This window comes from Pinus tabuliformis, chromosome 6 (genome assembly GCF_031772625.1).
Source record: "Pinus tabuliformis cultivar Carrire ecotype Pingquan chromosome 6, CPIR1, whole genome shotgun sequence".
In the NCBI taxonomy this organism is placed as follows: Eukaryota; Viridiplantae; Streptophyta; class Pinopsida; order Pinales; family Pinaceae; genus Pinus; species Pinus tabuliformis.
Genome location: NC_142292.1, coordinates 289,729,189 through 289,750,093, shown reverse-complemented (window position 1 = coordinate 289,750,093; position 20,905 = coordinate 289,729,189).

Here is a 20,905-nt window from a genome sequence, read left to right as displayed (position 1 = left end):
TGAGATTGGATTCCGTTGGATCATTTTCACCAATCATTGATAATAAAGCATGCTTTTGGGAGGGACAATTTTGAAGCACCTCAAGCGTCGACATAGCAGAAGTTGACTGAGCCAAATATTCTACTATGTTATAATTTTGTGTTGCTTGAGATCGAGGGTTGAATGTAGATTTATGAACAACTCCCTTAGGGGGTTTTATTGTTAACTCTGGTACAATGGGTGGTGGAATGGAGTCAGACGAAGTCAAAGTCAAAGTATTGGGTTGATCTATAGCTTGGTTAATCGATGACGATGATGGATTACCATAATCTTTACTTCGTGAATTCACCAAAACATCAGTCTTAGGCTTAGTGGCAAATAGCATAAGCACTTGTGAAGTGCAAGCATGATCTGTAGCAACCAAATGAGTCTATGGGTTTGGAAAAGGGTCTGTCAACATAGGGGATGTACTAGAAGTCTTAAAAAGTTTTGAGACTTTAGAGTGGTGAGGATAGTCTCGCATAAAGTGTTACTCATTACAAATTAAACATAGGTAATGAGGTTTCCCAGCTGGAGAAGAGGAATCAGATGATTTCTCATGAGGGGGAGAATTTTGTTTCTTTTTAGTTTTCCCCTTTTTCTTGCTTCCAAGTTGCTTTTCATTTTTACCTTTGTCAGATGACACAGCATTTATTTCAGAAGCAAGTGTATTATCAGGTGTATCAGAGGTTTGATTTGAAATAGCAAGTGTTTGAGTATATGGTCTACTTGTTGTTTGAGTGCTTGAAGAACCTATCACACTGTCACCAACATGAGAGTCCTTACTGGATGGAGGTGGTGGAATAGTAAAAGCTTGAACAAAGTCGATATTGGTGGCCACCCACCAATTCCACTTAGACCCCCACCATTGCTTCTTTCAATTTGTTAGTTTCCTTAATTGTAGCACAGTTTATTATTTTTAGCATTTTTTCGGGTCCTAAACTTCCGGAGCCGTTTTGAGGCCCTAAACGATGTTCTTTTGAAAATATACCATCAATGATATTTTGTCTAAAAATCGTCTTTTTCATCGTAGTCCTCAGAGAGATCTTTCCAATGGACTATCATGCACGTCAAATGGAGATAATATGACAAATTCACGACCCCGAGAAGTTGGTTGTCCAACTCACCCCAACAGGGCCCATAAACTCTTGATGTTACATCTCCTCGGGTTAGGGTTTTGGTTGTTTATGGTTTGCTCTTATTGTTCAATAATAAAAGGGTCCTTGACCCTCATTGTAGTGTAGTTCAGAGGCATGTAGCTGCCACATCTCTTCTTAGAGATAAGCTACCATCGCCCTAGCTAGTGTATTTCCGTTTATGTTTGTAATCATATTTCAGTATTTTACATTAATTAAATGAAGTATTATTTCCACTGCATCTCTGTGTTTATGGTTATCTCTTTAATTTGTTGTGTTCCTGTTTAAATCCAGATTTATGGTTATCTCTTTAATTTTTTGCGTTCCTGTTTAAATCTGGATCGGTGGTATCAGAGAGGTCTGCTTTTTTTCTCTATTTTTCTTTGCATGTCCCCAACTAGGTTGGGATATAAAGAGTTAGGGCTTGAACTGGTCGAACCTTTGCAACACCAGCCTTGCAAATCTCAATGGCCTCCCATGGTGGATGAAAAGAAAGATGAGGGGGTAGGAGATCCTATCAAAATATTTCTCGAAGAAGCCCTCGAGCGACAAAGGAACACGATGATGGATAGCTTTTCCAAAATCCTTCAATGGCTACCCAAGGGCAACACATCAGCTTCCAACAACTACTCTAGAAACACCACACTATTTAAGGTACAAGTTAATTTTGAAATCCCCATATTCAAGGGTTAGATAGACGCAGATGCCATCGATAAACAGTTAAATCTGTTAGAGGGTTATTTTTCTGTTCATGATTTTTCCAGTCGGGAAAAGATTATTTTCGCTCTTCTCAAAGTAGCCCCCCACGTCAAGGACTGGTGGGAAACCTACTATGAGGAGAAGGATGAAAGTACAGTCTCACTATTTTCAGCCACACCCACTTGGAATTCATTTGATGATGCCATCAAGGAGCAGTACTACCCTTTCGGAAGCTATGAGGATCAATACATAAAGTGGACCATGATGCGGCAGGGAAGGGACCAAGACGACCAAGATGTGCTGGAGTTTACCAATATTTTCCATACACTTTGCACAAAGTTGGGTATCAAGAATTCGGAGCAGCATTTGGTACTCAAATACTGCGACTCCTTGCACAAGTACATCCAGGAAGAAATAGAATTCCTGAACATCTCCTCGCTCGACACGGTATACTGATATGCCATCAAGGTCAAGCAAACGTTTAAACAAAAGAAGCGAGACTTTGGATCTATGAATCCGAAGCTAGGGAAATGTACCCCCAAACTACAAAACAAAGGACAAAGCCAAGGCAGGGTGGCCCAAGACAACCTGCCAAAGCTGCAAGCAAAGAACAATGCCACGAAGCCGAAAAAGGACACGAGAAAGTGGTGTGAGTTCCATAAGAACTCCACTCACAACACAAGTGAGTGTCAGGCCAAGAAGTCACTAGTGGTTGAGCTAAAGGTTTCAAAATTAGATGCATGTTCCGACTCTAAGTCAAAACCCAACAAGGGGAATGAAAAAGGGAAGCAAATTATCAATGCGGAGCCCAATGCCACTGTTGCAACCATGAAGATCCAGAAGGAGGAACCCAAAGATCTAGAAGAGGAGGAACGTCTCCTCCACTCCCAGATGTGGGTAATGGGCTCCCTGCTACAGTTCATTATTGACTGCGGGAGACAAAAGAACCTCATTTTAGTACAGGTCATGAAGCAGTTGGGCTTACCTACCACATCACATCCACAACCGTACACCATCGAGTGGATTCACCAAGGACGAGATCTTCGCATGAGCCAGCAGTTTCATCTTCCATACAACATCAAGCCCTTCACGAATGAGGTATTGTCTGACATTGCTCCCCTTGAGGTTTGTCATGTATTATTAGGACAACCATACTCATTGAAGCGACATGTTGTGTATGAATCAAGGCCCTGTGTTGTTATTTTTACTTTGGGAAATAAGTTGTACAGGATACCAAAGGTAGCACCACCTACCACCATCTCTTTGGTTACTGCAAAATAATGTAGTAAGCAGATTTCCAAAACTGGGAAATTTGTTTTCCTGACGATATGCCCTCAAGGAAAGAAGAAGACAGTGGCCACGACCTCTAGACAGGCCCCTCCACATGACAACTACATATGGACAAGGTTGTGGAGGAGTACAAGGACATCTTCACCTCCCCTGCAGGGGTTCCTCTACACTATTAGGTCAAGCACTCCATCAATCTGACCCCAGGTGCACTGCTACCCAATGGACCAATCTATCGATGCTCCATTTTGGAAAATGATGAAATCAAGAGGCAGATTCAGGAGCTACTGCAGAAAGGTCACATCCATCCGAGTTCATCGCCCTGTGGGAGCGTGATCATGTTGGTACAGAAGAAGGATGGGACTTGAGACTCTGTATTGACTATTGGGCACTGAACAAGATCACTGTCTGTAATAGGTACCCAATCCCATGGATTGATGACCTCCTAGACCAACTGAAGGGGGTGAAATATTTTAGAAAGATCGATTTGAAGTCAGAATATCACCAGGTACCAATCGAACCCTTCGATGTGTCGAAGACTTCCTTCAAAGCCAAGGAGGGCCTTTTTGAATGGTTGGTTAAGCCTTTCGGATTGACGAATGCTCCTGAAACCTTCATGAGGCTAATGGATGATAGCTTGTGGCCATTCACTAACTCATTTGTAGTGGTATACTTGGATGACATCCTGATCTTCAGCCAATGTTGGGAAGAGCACCTCCACCACATCCGACAAGTTCTCCAAACACTGCGGCAACACAAGTTATGTGCCAATTTGGAGAAATGCACTTTTGGCATGACCCAGGTTTAGTATCTTGGATACGTTATTGATGAACATGGGGTACATTTCGATCCAGCCAAGATCCAAGTCATTCGAGATTGGCCATCTCCAACCACTCTGATAGAGCTCTGCAGCTTTCTAGGTCTTTCCAACTTCTACTGCAGGTTCGTGTTGGGATTTTCTCATATCACTTGGCCCTTAAGTCAAGTCACCAAGGGAGGAGCGAAAGCAAAATTATTTTGGTCTAAATCTTAACATAAGGCATTCATAGAATTGAAAGATCGCCTCTGCTTGGCACCAGTGCTCGCATTACCAGACTTGCAACAACCATTTGAGGTCAAGATCGATGCCTGTGACTATGATATTGTGGCAGTCCTTACTCAACACGGGCATCCAATGGCATATCACAGTGAGACACTTTCAAACACAGTCCGGAAGTATCCCACTTATGACAAAGAGATGTATTCCATTATGTAGGCCTACCAACAATGGAAGCCTTACCTTTTGGGGAAGGAAATGGTCATCCACGCAGACCACTGACCTGTGCAGTTCATACAGACCCAAGGGAAATTTCAGAATGATAGCCATCAGAAGTGGTCCACATACCTGTGATAGTTCCATTTGAATGTGAAGTATAAGAAGGGCAACACTAATAATGTTGCATATTGCCTCAGTCGACCACCGATCACGGCGTTAACCACCGTGCTCAACTCTTGTGGGCACGACACTTCTGATTGGCCACTTCTCTACAAAAGCAACCCAGAATTCAGCCACACATACCAGACACTCTTGGAGGGTCAGCATGTTCCAGATTTTCACATCCAGGATGCCCTATTATGCCACCTAGGCCACCTTTGTGTTCCTTCAAGAGAGCGTGCCAAGATGATTTGGGAAGCACACTATAGTCAACCTACTAGGCATTTCGGGGTCAATAAAATAGTGGCAGTATTGTAAAAGTATTTCTATTGGCTGAATCTTTGACAAGATGTCGTGAAGTACATCAGATCATGCACTTCCTGTGCCATTGCCAAACCGACCATTAAGAAGCAAGGCCTCTATACCCCGCTGCCTACCCCTAGTCTACCTTAGGAATCCATCGCCATGGATTACATGTCAGGCGTTCCTTCCACTGAGAATGGAAATGACTGTGTTTTTGTGGTCATCGACAAGTTCTCCAAGATAGCCATTATGGTGGCCTGGAAGAAGAATATCACAGCCAAAGCAACTGTTAAACTCTTCTTTGAACGAGTGTGGGTACACTTTGGGATCCCACAGTCTATCATCTCAGATCAAGATAGAAGGTTCCTCAGTACATTTTGGTCCAGTGTCTGGTCGATGCTAGACACCAAACTCACTAAGTCCATAGCCTTCCATCCTAAAACTGATGGCTAGACAGAGGTTGTCAGTAGGATGATTGTACACATTATGCGCATGTATAACTCAAAGCATCCACGCACATGGGACGAGAGCATCCCCTATGTTCATCACAGCTACAACCGAGCTCTCCACAGCTTGACTGGCCACAGTCCTTTTCAAGTGGGCTTGGGATTCCAGCCATTATGTCCCATTGATGTGGCCATGCCATTTGCAGCTACTCACGCAGATTCAGCTCATTTCTAGTCCAAAACAAATAAGGCAAACAACTTCATTGAGCACATCCAACATATTCGCCAGCAAGTCCATGACATTCTAGAGAAATCAAATTCCAAGTACAAGTAGCGACATGATCAACATCGGGTGCCACACAAGTTTCAGGTGGGCGACAAAGTCTGGTTGCATTTGCAAAAGGAACACCTTACCGAAGCCTATCGGAAACTCAGACCACTATGATATGGTCCTTACACCATTACCAAGGTTGTGGGCGATAATGCATTTGAGCTCAGCATTCCCCCATTCCTTGGCCTGCACCCAATGTTCAATGTGGACTGCCTTCGACCATACTTCCCACCATTACTAGACACATCCGACATTGCAGAACAACTCACACCCACGAAGTTAAATCCATATTGCATGGAACAAGTTGCAACTGATCAGATCATGGACACATATATCAAGCACACTCGCCAGTAGAATATCCAATTGTATCAAGTTGTTAGAGCAGGCCAACTCCTTCACCATGGCAAGTGGCTCACCAGGGACCAAGTTCAGTGGAAGTTTCCTCATCTCATGGAGGAACTCAACACAATGGGGATCATTGCTTCATAAGGGGGGAGGAATGATCCAGGTGGATATTGATGGCCACCTGCCAATTCCACATGGACCCCCACCATTGCTTCTTTCAGTTTTTCAGTTTCCTTAATTATAGCACAGCGTACTATTTTTAGTAGTTTTTCGGGTCCTATACTTTCGGAGCCATTTTGAGGCCCTAAATGACGTTTTTCTTTAAATCTACCACCAGCAATTTTCTAGCTAAAATCACCTTTTCCATCGTAGTCCTAAGAGAGATCTTTCCAACAGACTATCATGTGCGTCAAACAAAGATAATATGACCAAGTCATGACCCCGGGAAGTTGGCTATCCAACTCACCCCAATGGGGCCCATAAATTGTTGGTGTTACATCTCCTCAGGTTAGGGTTTTGGTTGTTTAGGGTTTTCTCTTATTGTTCAATAATAAAAAGGCCCTTGAGCCTCATTGTAGTGTAGTTTAGAGGCATGTATCTACCACATCTCTTCTCAGAGATAAGCTACCATCACCCTAGCTGGTGTATTTCCATTTCTGTTTGTAAGCATATTTCAGTATTTTACATTAATGAAATGAATTATTATTTCCATTGCATCTCTATGTTTATGGTTATCTCTGTAATTTGTTGTGTTCCTGTTTAAATCTAGATCAAAGCTGGTCTAGGTGCATTTGGAATCTTATCATAGGGCATGCCAGATAGGGCGTAAATCAAATCTACATATTGGACATGAGAAATTACTTTATCTCCTCCTTTAGCCACATCCTCAGTGATAGATGGCAACAACAATTTAATAAACCACTCAGTTAAAAGTTGATCAGGAACAAAAGTTTTGACCATTCGATGATGATGACGCCACTCATGAATATGATCAGAAATGTGAGTAGTAGTGGTCTATTTAAAGTTGGTCAACAATTCTGTTCCAGTTTCATATCTGATGGGTAACTGGAAATGGGTTAAAAATGTAGTGGCTAAGGCTATGAAGTTGTCAAATGAAGCTCATGGTAATTCAATATACAACTTTGCAGTCAGACCAGTGATCGTTCACTAGAAAAGACGTAGTCTTACTGAATCATCATTTAGGGAGTTGGATGAACACCATAAATGAAAATTCATAACGTGATTTGACAGATCTTCTCTAGGGTTTCCATTGAGCTTAGGAATATCAGAAGGAAATTTATGTGGAATCGCCGACCACCAAGATGAGCAAAGAATGGGATCATTGGTAAGCCGATTTAAATTCGGTAATTCAAGTGTTGCGACAAAAGGCAATTGTCGGTTTAGGTCAGGTTGAGCGTAACCAGGGTAAGATGGAATTGCCTAGGCAATAGGCCCTTGCATACCAGCATAAGGAATCTACTACTGAAAACCTTCATAGGGGTAGGTTTGTTGAGCATATCCAGTATAAGGTTATTGTTGGGAACCAGGATAAATTTGTGGTTGACCAAAACCAGCATAGGCTTGTTGAATAGAACCTAGTTAAGCTTATTGTTGACCAAACTGAGCATAGGCTTGTTAACCAAGTCTGGGATAAGTCTGGTACTGTTGGAATTGATATTGTTGGTATTGTGGCTACCACGGTTGTTGATACAATGGTTTTTGCCCTCCGGTATAAGTTTGACCATGTTGTGGATAAATTGGACCAGTATAAGTCTGAGTCATCCTAGTTAATGGTAAACTAGCCTGAGGTTGTTGGATTTCAGACAAAAATAGTTGTTGTAAAATGTCCTAAGAAGACTGATTCTATGGACCTTAAACTTGAGGGTAAGAGGTTGAAGGATGAGCTTGCAAAGGTTGAGATACAATCAACTAAGCTTGCAACTATGGTAAAGTCGTAATGACAAGCGTAGTAGGTATGGATGAAATAGTTTGTATTGGTTGTGATGAATACGCAAGCCTTGGTTGAAAAAGAAGTGTAGGCTGCCATTGAGAAACAGTCATTCCAGAATAAGTTTGACCTAAAGATGACAGTATGCTGCCATATGGTGACCACCCAAAGTATGGAGAATAAGCAGATTTGGCATATTGTTCTCCATATGGAGGTAATCCAGTGTTAAGCTTATACATTTGACAGTAACTAGATAGACCAACTTGATATTGACTTGATGGATCAAATTGTTCAGTATCCATAAGTGAAGAACCAGGTAAAATTCCTATGGACAACATGGGTGAAGACCATGGACTAGAAGAAACACTGGAGTGGGTTCCGGATAATTATTGGTAACTCAGTGGGATGGATGGACCACCATACAAATGCAACTTAGGTGTTGTGGTAAACATCGAAGAAGTAGCGATAGTAGATGTTGTCACAGCTATAACAGATGATACAGTTTGGGATGTTGTTTCATCCATAGTCAAATGACCCAATAAATGTCCTAATGAATCTATGGGAGTTTGAAAGTAAATAGGATCAAGAGGAGAAGTATAAGTTAACTGAGGAAAAGAAGGATAAAGATAAAGCCCTGGTCTAAAACAAGTTGGAGTTCTAGGTGAAGTTTCTTCTTTAAATTCCTCTTCAATAGAAATCAAACTGGGTGGAAGGGTTTCACCATCGGGTCCATAATAAATTTTCAGTGGTTGACTATGCAGTAAAGGAGAAGTCTCAACAGTTACAGATGTCAGAGGATAAACCGTTTGATTGTCTTTTGGTATTGGAACAACTTCTGGTTGTACAACTTTGGGATCCAAGTTAGTGTCCTCAAGTAATTGGAAATGTTCCACTTGAGTAGCAGATAAACCAGTAATAGTCGGAGTAACTATAATCGCAGTATGTACCGGTATAGGTGACTCTGGTAAATCTGATGAAGAACCAAAGTTTGTGATGCACTAGACTGAGTCAAATGAGACCGCTTTCGCCGACTAGGTGTAGCTTCAGGCAGTAAAGGTGGTTCACTCGCTGTCCTACATGAATGATGGGGTAAAGCTTGATTTTCTTCCACGATTACTGATTGGTTTTATTATAAAAAAATAAACAAAAAGAGGGTAATTTAGGCAAAATAATTACCAAGTAACTGTGAACTGCAATATACCCCTTCGGAGGAGCCATGGACTTAGCATACATGCAGGTAATCTCCCTGAATGTTTTTTTCATTGTATCACAGTATACAAGGTGCTTGACTCAGTTACCTATGGATGGATAGCAACCTAATGTAGTCCTCCCAAATATACCCGAAATTATGTGGAGGCCCAATTTGTGTTAGCGCTGTCTAATGCGAAACCGCACAGTGAGAGAATTTCCTTATACTTTTCGTACTATAACACTGCTCGATATACCCGAAAGTACGTGGACGAGCTATGATATAGTTGCGTACGTGGAATGAGGTATCACACTCGGAATGTATCACAGACCATTAGCGACAACTGCTATGTTTAACAATGCCGGAACACATCTCTAGCCTAGACCTCTAAATGTTATGCGTTAAGTTACAATGCTCCATTAAGCTAATTGAGATAAATTTTAGTTGATCTTGTTTAAAAGTTTTCCTTTCAGTTTCACCACGTGATGTTTCTGAAACTCCTAGAGTGCAACAAAGATTGGAAACATTCTTTTCATTTGATTTAAACAATGAAAACCGTAACTAAAAGGGATAGAGCAATTAGAATCTCTAAACAAAGAGCATAGAGCACATTTAATGCAACTTTCCCTATACCATTCCTACAAGCACACACAAACTTCTAAATGCATTATGCATGTTTTTCTTTTCATTCCTTTAATGTTTAGATGAACATAAAGAAACTAAATGCACAAACGATCAATCAATGCTTTTCACAAGAAACGAAGACTTTACGATAGTTTTTTTTTCAGAAAAGTAAAGACTAATCAATGTAACCTATCTTTGGGATTGATTCGACAATGATAAATAAAACATAAAGAAACATTGAACAGACAAAGCCAAAGTGGGCATGGAAAAGAAATGGTAATTTGGACTTCAGGGACAAAGAATCATTGACCATTCAGTAAACAAGATGTGAAACAATTTAGAAAAAATCAAGCAAAAAGATGGGTTTTTGGCTTGATAGGGACCAGCAAAGCCTTCAGTGGCAGAAAGTGTGTTGTAGAGCATTGTCTCTAGGCTAAGGCTACTCTACAGCACACTGTGTCAATAACAACAGTGCGTTGATGCTAGAGAGCACTATCAGCACACAAATAAGCACACATCTTGACCAAACAAACTTAAAAATGACTTAATATAGGTAAATGAACTCAAGAAAAGTCTATTGGTGCTGCTAAGACAAGGGATAACTACCAATAATGATGGTCATTCCCCAGCGGAGTCGATAATTTGTTATACGGAATTTATACCTATGGATAATTATATCTTCCCTAAGTGGGTAGTTACACTTAGAACAACTGAAGTAAACACGTTTAACCTTTTCCTACAATAAATAGATAAGATAAAAGAACCTACTTGTGATCCTTCCCTTCCTTTGATCTCCTTTGAGTTTCTCTCGTCACTCCCACTCAAATTGAATTTGCTCAATTGGTACCTCCCAACATAAACAGAAGACGACAACAATCAAAGCATATGATCTATTTATTGTAAACAAATGGAATCAACAACATTTGAACATACATTCATCATAGATATAGACAAAGTATTGGAAAAGGAACAAACATCTTTATCGATTGATAGAAGGAGAAGTTACACCCAATGTGGTTCGATCTCATGTCACTCATCCAGCTTAGTCCAATCCCTCATCACACTAATAGAAACATCAACCTAGTAGCATAACATTACTTTGACAATGATTTCAAGTCTCTAAACCAACAGTATTTCTCTATAATATCCAAGCTCTTTGGCTTTATGATGGGAGGCCAATTTATAGATGAATGCAAGTGCTTTTGTCATTAATATGGCACTGAATGGTTTTCCATGATTGGATGACTATTTTCCATGTTAAAAGGGATGAGAGGATAGAGATTTAGTTGATCCAAGGCTATACTAAGTCAAGCTCATCTTCATAGGATAGGAGTTGGGTTCCTTCTATAAGGCTCTAGAAAGGAGGAATATACTAAGGATCCAATGAACATTTCGAGGATTCTCGCCCAGTGCAGGCTTCAGTGGGCTTAGGTGCTCTACAACATAGCCTTGAATGGGGCTACCTACTCTGCAAAGCACTTACCCCTAGCCAGGGGTGCGCTGGTGACCCAAGGAAGCACTTCAGCAGGGTTTGAAGTCAGGAAACTCTCATGGATGAAAGCACTCAATGAGGCAGCATGTCTAGGGAATGTAGAAATTGAATTATAGTTTAATAGACCTTGTTTACACTGATTTGATCCTTGGGAGTGATGTGCCCAAATAGACCTATAACACTCACACACCATCACATTTTCTTCTCAAGTGAACCAACCAAATAGACTCAATATCTCCATCTATTTGTAATCTTTTGTAATCGTTAAATCAATAAATATAATTTTTAGTGAAGATATGTTCATATGCTGAAATTGGTTTGGTTCATTTCTTCTTGACTCAATCTAGCCACTAACTTCATTTACTAAGGAATATTTTCCTTTAGCCATATTCTAGAACCACAATAACCTATTTTCAACCTTTACATGATGATTCACAAATAAGACATGCTGGAAAAACAAATAATCACCTAATGAGCATGAGGAATGCAGAGGAATTTTAGCTCAAATCTCAGTCGCATGCATAGTCTTGTAAAAGCTTGAATAGAGCTCATCATTTTCTCCCATAGGCTTTTCTTCTAGCGACTGTATAGTTTCAATCACTCTAATGACCCTTCATCCATGTGACTAGGGTAGAGGATGCTCAAACCCATCTTTCCTCAGCTTAGAACATGCCAAAACTTGCACCACTGATTAACAAGATTTTTTAATACCTCAGGGACCCACTATAGCCACTGTAACACTCCAAAAAATTACTATCACAACTCCATCATAATCACAAGTCAAACTAGCTTGACTTTAATGTCAACCATCAGTTGCTCAAACACTGAAGTCATCAAACTTCACCACAACTATTCCAACATTTTCAACCATCAATGATAGACCTTGCAATTGATCATACAAGCTAAAACCCATCCAAACACACACCTAGTACCATAAACATGACTTGAAAGTCTCCAATATTGTAAACTAGGTGTAGTAGCTCCACATCCTACCAAGGTATCTACAAACAAGCAAAAAACTTGCACTAACATCTGCAACCACCAAGCTAAGGTTTGCAACAAATGCACAAGTCAAGTACCATAGCACTAGCATAAGCCCAGTACCTATACCAATCAACCATGTAGAAACTCATCCATACACACACACACACACCAGGGATCATAAAACAATCAACCAATCAACCATGTGCATAAAAAATCACATATAGGTTGACATCAATGCCAACAACAACTAAGCCATAAGGCCAACAATATTCTCCTTTGGCATTGATGTCAACCCCAGCAAAACCAACCAATTGGCCTATGAAAACCTGCTCTTTCACTCCCCATTTGATATCAATCACAAAGGGTTGAGCCCATCTAAGAAACCATAGTTGAAAAAACACTACCCCCCTAGACACTAGTTGTGTCTCAACAAACAGTGACAACAATAACCATCAACATAGTGCGGGAAGTAGCATACCATAACCAGTAAAAATATCAGTACATCATATGCACCAGCAAGATTAGATCAAAATGCATCAACACACAACAACACTCCACATGGAAGCATGACAAAAAATAGCAAAAATTGCTCACTCTCTCCTAAAGCAGTAGTAGCAAACTCTCCATGAACACCACTCTCAACCAGCAACAACAGTACACAACTCAACATTAGCATGAGCAACAACAACAACTACGATGAGTAGCAGCGCTCTCTCAATCAGTAGCATCAATATAATATGAGAGGCAAAACATCATAGGAAGAAATAGCATAAACATCACTCAACTTAGCAACACCAACTACATCAACCTTACTTTCATCCAAACCAACAACAACATAGGGTAGAAACAACAAAAACAAACCATATTTGATCAGTAGCAGAAACACTAGAAATGCTCCCCCTGAGAATCATCATCATCCTATAACCAATGCCTTCTAGTTGAAGGCTACACCTCAATGATCAAGGGATTGACTATACAATATGACTGATATACATGACTGAAGAAACACCCATCAACCCACACGAATGGTTGTTTCATCCCTCATCAATAGATACTATACATTAAAACTCTCTCTCCAACATGACCATGACCAATGATATGCAATACAATGTAGTACATGGCTATATAATGATATACAAGGCTACGAAATGACTATGACATGATATACGATAGCCCAAATATGGTTGCAACAACTCAAACTTGTCATGACCCATAACTCTCCTATCTGAACACTTGATTACATGGCTTCATAAATAAGACACATAATTGTAACTTATGAATCCACAAGAATTTTAATACATGACCAAAAATTCATGCCTTTCTCCAAGACATACTCAAATAAGATCCTTGAGCATCACTAAAAACATTTAGCCCAATCAACAAGATGATGAATTATCAGCAATATTTAAATATCATCATGCATACAACCATCCATGTGCACAAGATGGATCCATCTATATCAAGGCACCATCCTCTAGCAGAAAATGAAGTGATGACAATAGTAACCAATCATCATGAGATATGAAACAATGAGCAAAAATAGCATATAACCATGAACATCAACTAAGAAGCATAAAACTATAATTTTCAGAAGCAGCATAAATATAGCTTATGACATTGCAGCTTTGAAATATAACCATCATCTCACGTCATCCATAATGCACCAACCAACACATCTATATGATGGCAACATGTCAAAAATATGTGCACCATTTACAACATGAGGAAACCATCTACTCAAGGTAGAAAAATCCAAATCAACACATATCACTTCATAGGATAAGCCTCAAAATATTATGGCATTGAACCATGGATGCATGAAATAATAAATCTCATTAGAAAAACCTCCAACTACTACCAACATATCATGTCACTAGTAACCACCAAGCCATATATACATAATGCCAACAATTAAGCAGCAACTAATAATCTTCAACATGAAGAAATAATGAATCATAAAGAGATCTACTAAATGTATCATAGGCCAAGTAACCATTGATCTCCTCAATAGTGTCAATGAATATAGGTGAGAGTTCATGTGACCAAAGGATCAATATTTGATGGCACTAACATCACATCAGATGTACCAAAAACCAACAACAGTAAATAATCCAAAAGCATGCATATGGAGCATAAACACCATCGACATATTTGAATAAAAAATTATCTCATCTATAAATATACCATGGCATCTAATCACTGGAACTAATGCATGTCGATCTCTCTCAATGATAACATAGACAATGTGTTCATATAAAAGCAATTTTACATTAATGATCAAAACAACCATCAATCTAAAAATAACCAGCTGCATTACAAGACTATGGAGAGTCATATAGGTCATATCACTAGTAGAAAATGAGAAATTAGTGACTAGGTGACTAAAAACGTTAGTCACCACAACTTTTCCAAGTGAAATACTACCAAAAATGAGCAATCTTAAGTGACCCAACTAAAAATGACCAACAAAAATGACTAATTTGGTCCTGGGTTAAAATATATGTCTAGCTAATAAGTAATACATCTCAAAATGACTAACGTGAATGACTAATTTAGTCTAGGAACAAAAATATGACTAGCTAACAAGTACTACAATAATATGAATTAGTAGTTTATGTAGTCATTTTAATTGTGCCACTTCAACAATCTAAACTTATAAGTGAATGTACCTTATTTGCACACTATTTTTTTTTCCTACATGCATAAATACAGTTTAACAACAATTTCTCTTCATCTTGACATATCTCTTCATGATGTAATTGGAATATTAATCATATTCCTCCTTTAAATTTATGAGTATTATGTTGACACTTAACACCTTTACAATTAACCCTCCTAGTTTCATATACACAATTAGAGTTCCATTACTTTAAGCTCATACATCATATATCCATTTCTATGTTCTAATTAGAGACATAAGTAACTTGTAATGTACCTAGGTCCACTTTGTCCCATCTTATTCACCCAACTCCTGCCTCTACATACTACACCACAATAATATTATACCACTTCAAATTCTTCACATCGTTTACATTGTGTATGCAATATACTTTATACTATATGTATCTTATTTTTTAAATATACCATACCATAGGATTGTTGTCTCCCTTCAATCCTATCACAATAAATAAATAAATAAATAAATAAATATATATATATATATATATATATATATATATATATATATATATATATATATATATATATATATATATATATATATATATATCACATATTTATTTAAACATTTGAACTATATGTATTCCCAAATGGGCTTGAGGTTGTTGGTATGTCGTATATTGTTTCAAAAAGCATCATGTGTTAGGTAAGGATTAAAAGAAAGCTTGAAGAAATCTTATCAAACCTTTAAACATGAATTAAATCAAGTGCCAAGAAATTTCCCTTGCTTTTTTTTACCTTAGATTTCCAAAACACATGTTTCTAAGAATATAGTATATTTATATAATCCAAGAAATTAATTCGAATGAAAGGACCTTTTAAATAATTGTGTCCTCTTCCCGCTTATGTCAAGTTAGAAAATATACACTTACATTTAACTTCATTTCCAATCATTTTAATTTTGTGCCACATCTTCCAATCTCCATGCAACTAAGGCACGGACATTCCTTCAAAGGGTTAGCCATTGGCCCTTAGAAATCCCCAAAATAAAATCACTACAAGTATGTTGGTATCACAGCAGACTATCAACAACAAACCTTTTGCACCACACTTTTCAATCGTCACGTACCCAAGGCATTTGCATTTCTTTATAGGGCTAACCATTGGCCCACAGAAATCCCCAAAACAATATCAATGGAAGATGTTGGTATCGCACCGAACTATCAATAAATAGACCTACAAAAACCCACAAGAGGTTGATCAGGTTGGATTTAAATTTATTCATCTCCTTCAAATTCACCACAACTCCCTTTTATTTCTAAAAAAATTGATGGGTTTCATTTTCAATTGTTTCATCTATATAACTTCAAACAAGCAATGCATTCTGCTAAAAGTGTTGCACTTGGGTTTGATTTTTCTATGTGACTTACCCTTCAACTCTATTAGACAGACTGGGTGTATTTGCTATCACAAGAGAATCCAATGATGTCAGGTACAAATCCTTGTTTTAAGGCCCTTTCCCTGTCTTTATGCATACACACTCAAGCATATGTAGATAGATGGATGGATGGTAAATTGGCATTGAAGATACCCATTGATAAAAAGACATGTTTGTGCAAATAAAAATATCTTGCATTGTTTTGGCTTATATTTTTAGCCTGTGAGAATGTGTGAAATACCTTGTCTTGCAACCAAAACAAACCCATTTTTCCCTTGTTAACTTATGACTAGTTTTGCATTGGTTTGTTTCATCTCCAATATTACTTCATTTGGTGTTATGTTGTTATTAATATTTTCAGCCTACAGTTGTTTTTTCCATTTACTCACATGATGGAACTATGTGAAAGAAATCCTTCTCTGCAATTGAGTCCCCGGTTTCGATCTTCAACATATATTTAAATTATGCCATTTTGAAGGTTACATGTATTATCTGTTATAAGACACCAGAGACTCCAACATTATGACTTCCTATTAACAAATTCCATGTGCATTGTGTACATACATCAAAAGGGTTGTTGCATACATCCCCCATAAAATTTGCAGCCAGCCAGCAAGCTACCAAGGAAACCTTCGTATTAAATTTCATGCATCTATATTTTTTGTTTATCTTTACAATTTACTTTTTTTTGTTTTGGTAAGCTTTGTTTCTAATTCCTAGCATGTATGCGATTGATCTCAATTTGAATGCATACATCACAAAAATACTTGTCTTCGGGAAAGAATCAAGTTATGAAGTTGTGTTACTAGTTATTTTAAGTGTCAATCAATTGTTCAAGAATTAACTCTCAGTGTTGGTTTTGTCATTAGTCCCTTGAACTTTAAGGTTTCTTTCTCCTTGTCTGGATCCTTAAAAATAAATAAAAAATGGTATTTTTTATTAAGGCTAGATACTTTCCTTGCAGTTGCAAATATTCGTCACCAGCATGGGATTTATGTTACCCGATGGTTATTGTGTTGGAGGAGTAAATTTTCTTCATTTCAAAATGGATTTTTTGGATCTTTTGACCAAGGAAAGTAAGTTGGATGTGGGCAAGAGCATGATAATAATATCCAACAAGAAAGAAAGGGATATGCGTTTAATGAAATATGCAACATTCTTCATAAAGATACTTAGGGCCTGGATGTGGAAGAAGTTCTTGAAAGGATAAATGGTAAGTCTCATCTTGGATATGTTGTAGAAGTATTCAAGAGGCAGAAGAATGTGGACATGGCATTTAATTATTTTAGATGGGTCCAGAAACAAAATTTTAATCAACACAGTCAAGAATGCCAATGCCCAAATCCTTAGTTGGAATGCCTTTTTGCTGACCTAGAATCCCAATCACATGCATGGCAAGGACTCCATGTGTTGGTTGAATCATAGTAGTAGTGTTGACTAAGGGGGAGGAATCAACCTTGGGATCCTTCTCATAAATATGCCTTGCATAATTGAACCACTGAGAAGTTGTAATATTATCTACAATTTGCTTCTTTCTCAGTTGGAGCTCCTTCCTAAATAAATTCGCGTTATTTTTCCCAAGGAATATTAGTTCTTCCCTCCTTGAGACATAATATATCGATTCTAGCTATAGCCCTTCTAGTGTGCAATATGCCAAGCAGCACCTACCATTGCAATTCAACCAATGTAGCATGTAGCAACACCAAATTTAATTAAAAGAACTTAGGAATCTAAATCAAGAATGGATTTGCTAGATTTCAAATCACTATGGATCACATTGATTACTTTCTACATGTAGATAGAGTAGAGCAGAGGTAAAACTACATACCATGTTTTATCTATGATCTGAGTCCAGAACCTTGTGTGCATGGCATCCTTTCAGAAAAATAACTTGTCCAAGATCAAATGCAATAAATCTAGATTCATCTTAAGCATGGATCTATCATGAAGTGTGAGGGATCAAATTGTTGAAAGTGAAAACCTTTTTAACAACTTGGAAACTTGAAGAAATTTTTTCACTTCTATATATTTAATTAACCCTTCTCAATGCTCGACAAATTCTTCTTGAGATGGGTCTGGACTGGTTTAATAATGTTGTACTTTTTTATTCTATTTTCATCTGTTTACTGACATAGAACTAGTGAAAATACCAACAATATTGGAAACAACTAGTTGAACTAAAATCGTAGACATCATCCACATGTGTGGTGTATATGAACATATTATGCCAATTTCACATACTTCTTTTCATATATATATATATATATATATATATATATATATATATATATATATATATATATATATATATATATATATATATATATATATATATATATCTCTATATATATATATATATCTATATATATATGTATATATATGTATATATATATGTATATATATATCTATATATATATATATATATATATATATATATATATATATATATATTAACTATTATATTTCGTTAATTTATGTCACATTAGCAATTATGTGATAATATTGGACTCCACTTTGTTCCCATTCCTGCTTATATTAAGCTAGGTTCTCTCACTCACAACTAGTATATGAGGTACTCCAGTGGATCAATTCTCTGAGATAAAATAATTAGTAGGAATGGCGTACTATAGTGAAGTGAAGTTACATTAAACAAAAAGAATAATGAATCCTAGACTCCAGGTAGGTGTGCCCATTTATAAGACCATTTCTTCTTATATTTTCCAAGCCCTCACATACAACTAGTAAATGTACTCTTTTGTATCAATCCTCTAAGATGGTTATATTTATGAGGAACAATCTCAAATCAAAGCCTTACATCTATTGATACACAAATTTTGGTTTCATTAGAGGGTGAAGGCCTGCAACATCTAATTAAGAGTGGATTTAGTTACAGTCCAAAAATAAAACTGAAAATGGAAGCCTATATAATGCATAATACAAAGGGAAAATCAATGAATAAGAGATCAAGCAACTTTTCAATGGGGTTCCAGCCAAATATCCAAGGCTTTTTAGCACTTTGTGGAGAAAATCTAAGCTCAAAGTTCAAAAATCTCCTTGGAAACATGGCCTGGTTCATGAATAACCCACCAGCCTTGCTACAATTTCAACACTTTCTTGAATGTGTCGCTTGCAGTAAGGATTAGGCCAGATCTTTTGGACTAATTGAAGCCTTTCTTTTTACCTTCAATAAGAATCTCCCATTTTATGAATAGCATATCCCTCTCTTTGGATGAGAAGTAGGAGCGCATGCAATTGGCAAGGAGTTCTCATCCATGCTTTAGAGCATGTGCACTATATAATACATGAAACAAACTAATGTTATTTAATATTATCGGGTGCCTTAATATGGCCCACCTATTCTCCAAAAATAAACTTCAGTGTAACACTAAACTAATTGTTGAAATTTGATAATTTTATACCTTGAACCTAGAGAGACAACATGATCATTGGACCCATCTGTTGGGCTTTTATTTCCCAATTCAGAAAAATGTAGCTCCAACCAAGTCAATCTATGAAACTCTACTTCCATATATATTTCATCAGTTGCATCTCCTTTGAATAGAAAATAGAATTGAGTTCTATGGATTATAGAAACTTGGCACAAGTCCCAAAGTTCAATTATGTGTTCTTGTTTCTTGTCAAAGAAAGAGCACCTTGTCTTGGGGGACTATATGGTAAGATCCATTTCCAGTGCACGTCCTTCAACAACTTCATCTTCCTCATCTGCTCCTTCCTCTATGTGAGTGTTCTCATTAGCATCCAATTTCAGTACCTAAATAAAGAAGAAAGAGTTTTACATAATAATCAACAACATTCATTCAAGATTACTATATATAGATATATATATCTATATATATCTATATCTATATATATATATATATATATATATATATATATATATATATATATATATATATATATATATATATATATATATATATATATATATATATATATATATATAGATAATAATCATAGAAAAAATCCTAGTTATCAGAAGGCACTTAAAGAAGAATAGATGCAATGGGAAAAGAGAATAATAATTAATTTTCTCATTAATTAATTTTATGCAAAATATGGATAAGACAAAAAATACTTGGAAAAAAAGTGACTATTTTTGATATTGAAGTTTGGATAGAAGTTATTTGATCTCTCTAACATAAGTTTTTAGAAGTTAATGTTTTTCTCTGCTCTAGTTTTGAACATATTTTTCATTTTCCTAAAATTAATAGATCTATATCTACAATGGGATGGAGTTCCCTCCCTAGAGGACACTCCATCACCATCCTCATTTTTGGCTAGTGTGGTGGTATCAACATTACCATTCTTTAGCATATTATTCTCATTATCAAAACTGAAATGTCGATGGGATGATGATCGAGGAGAACATGGGGATCTTAATAAATGTTTCTTGTTGCTACTATTATTCAAAGATAATGGTAGGGTTTGTTTCTTCTGTGATTTTGAATTCTATTCGGAAGGTGATGGTGATGCCCCATCAAATTGACAACTTGGGTCAAGAGCTGGAAGCAATAGGTTTCCCATGGAATTTCATACATTTTCTAGCTACCCTTCATAAGAAGCAACAGTTGTGTCTCCCCTTGATTGCAGCCTGCTAATTTCTTCCATTAA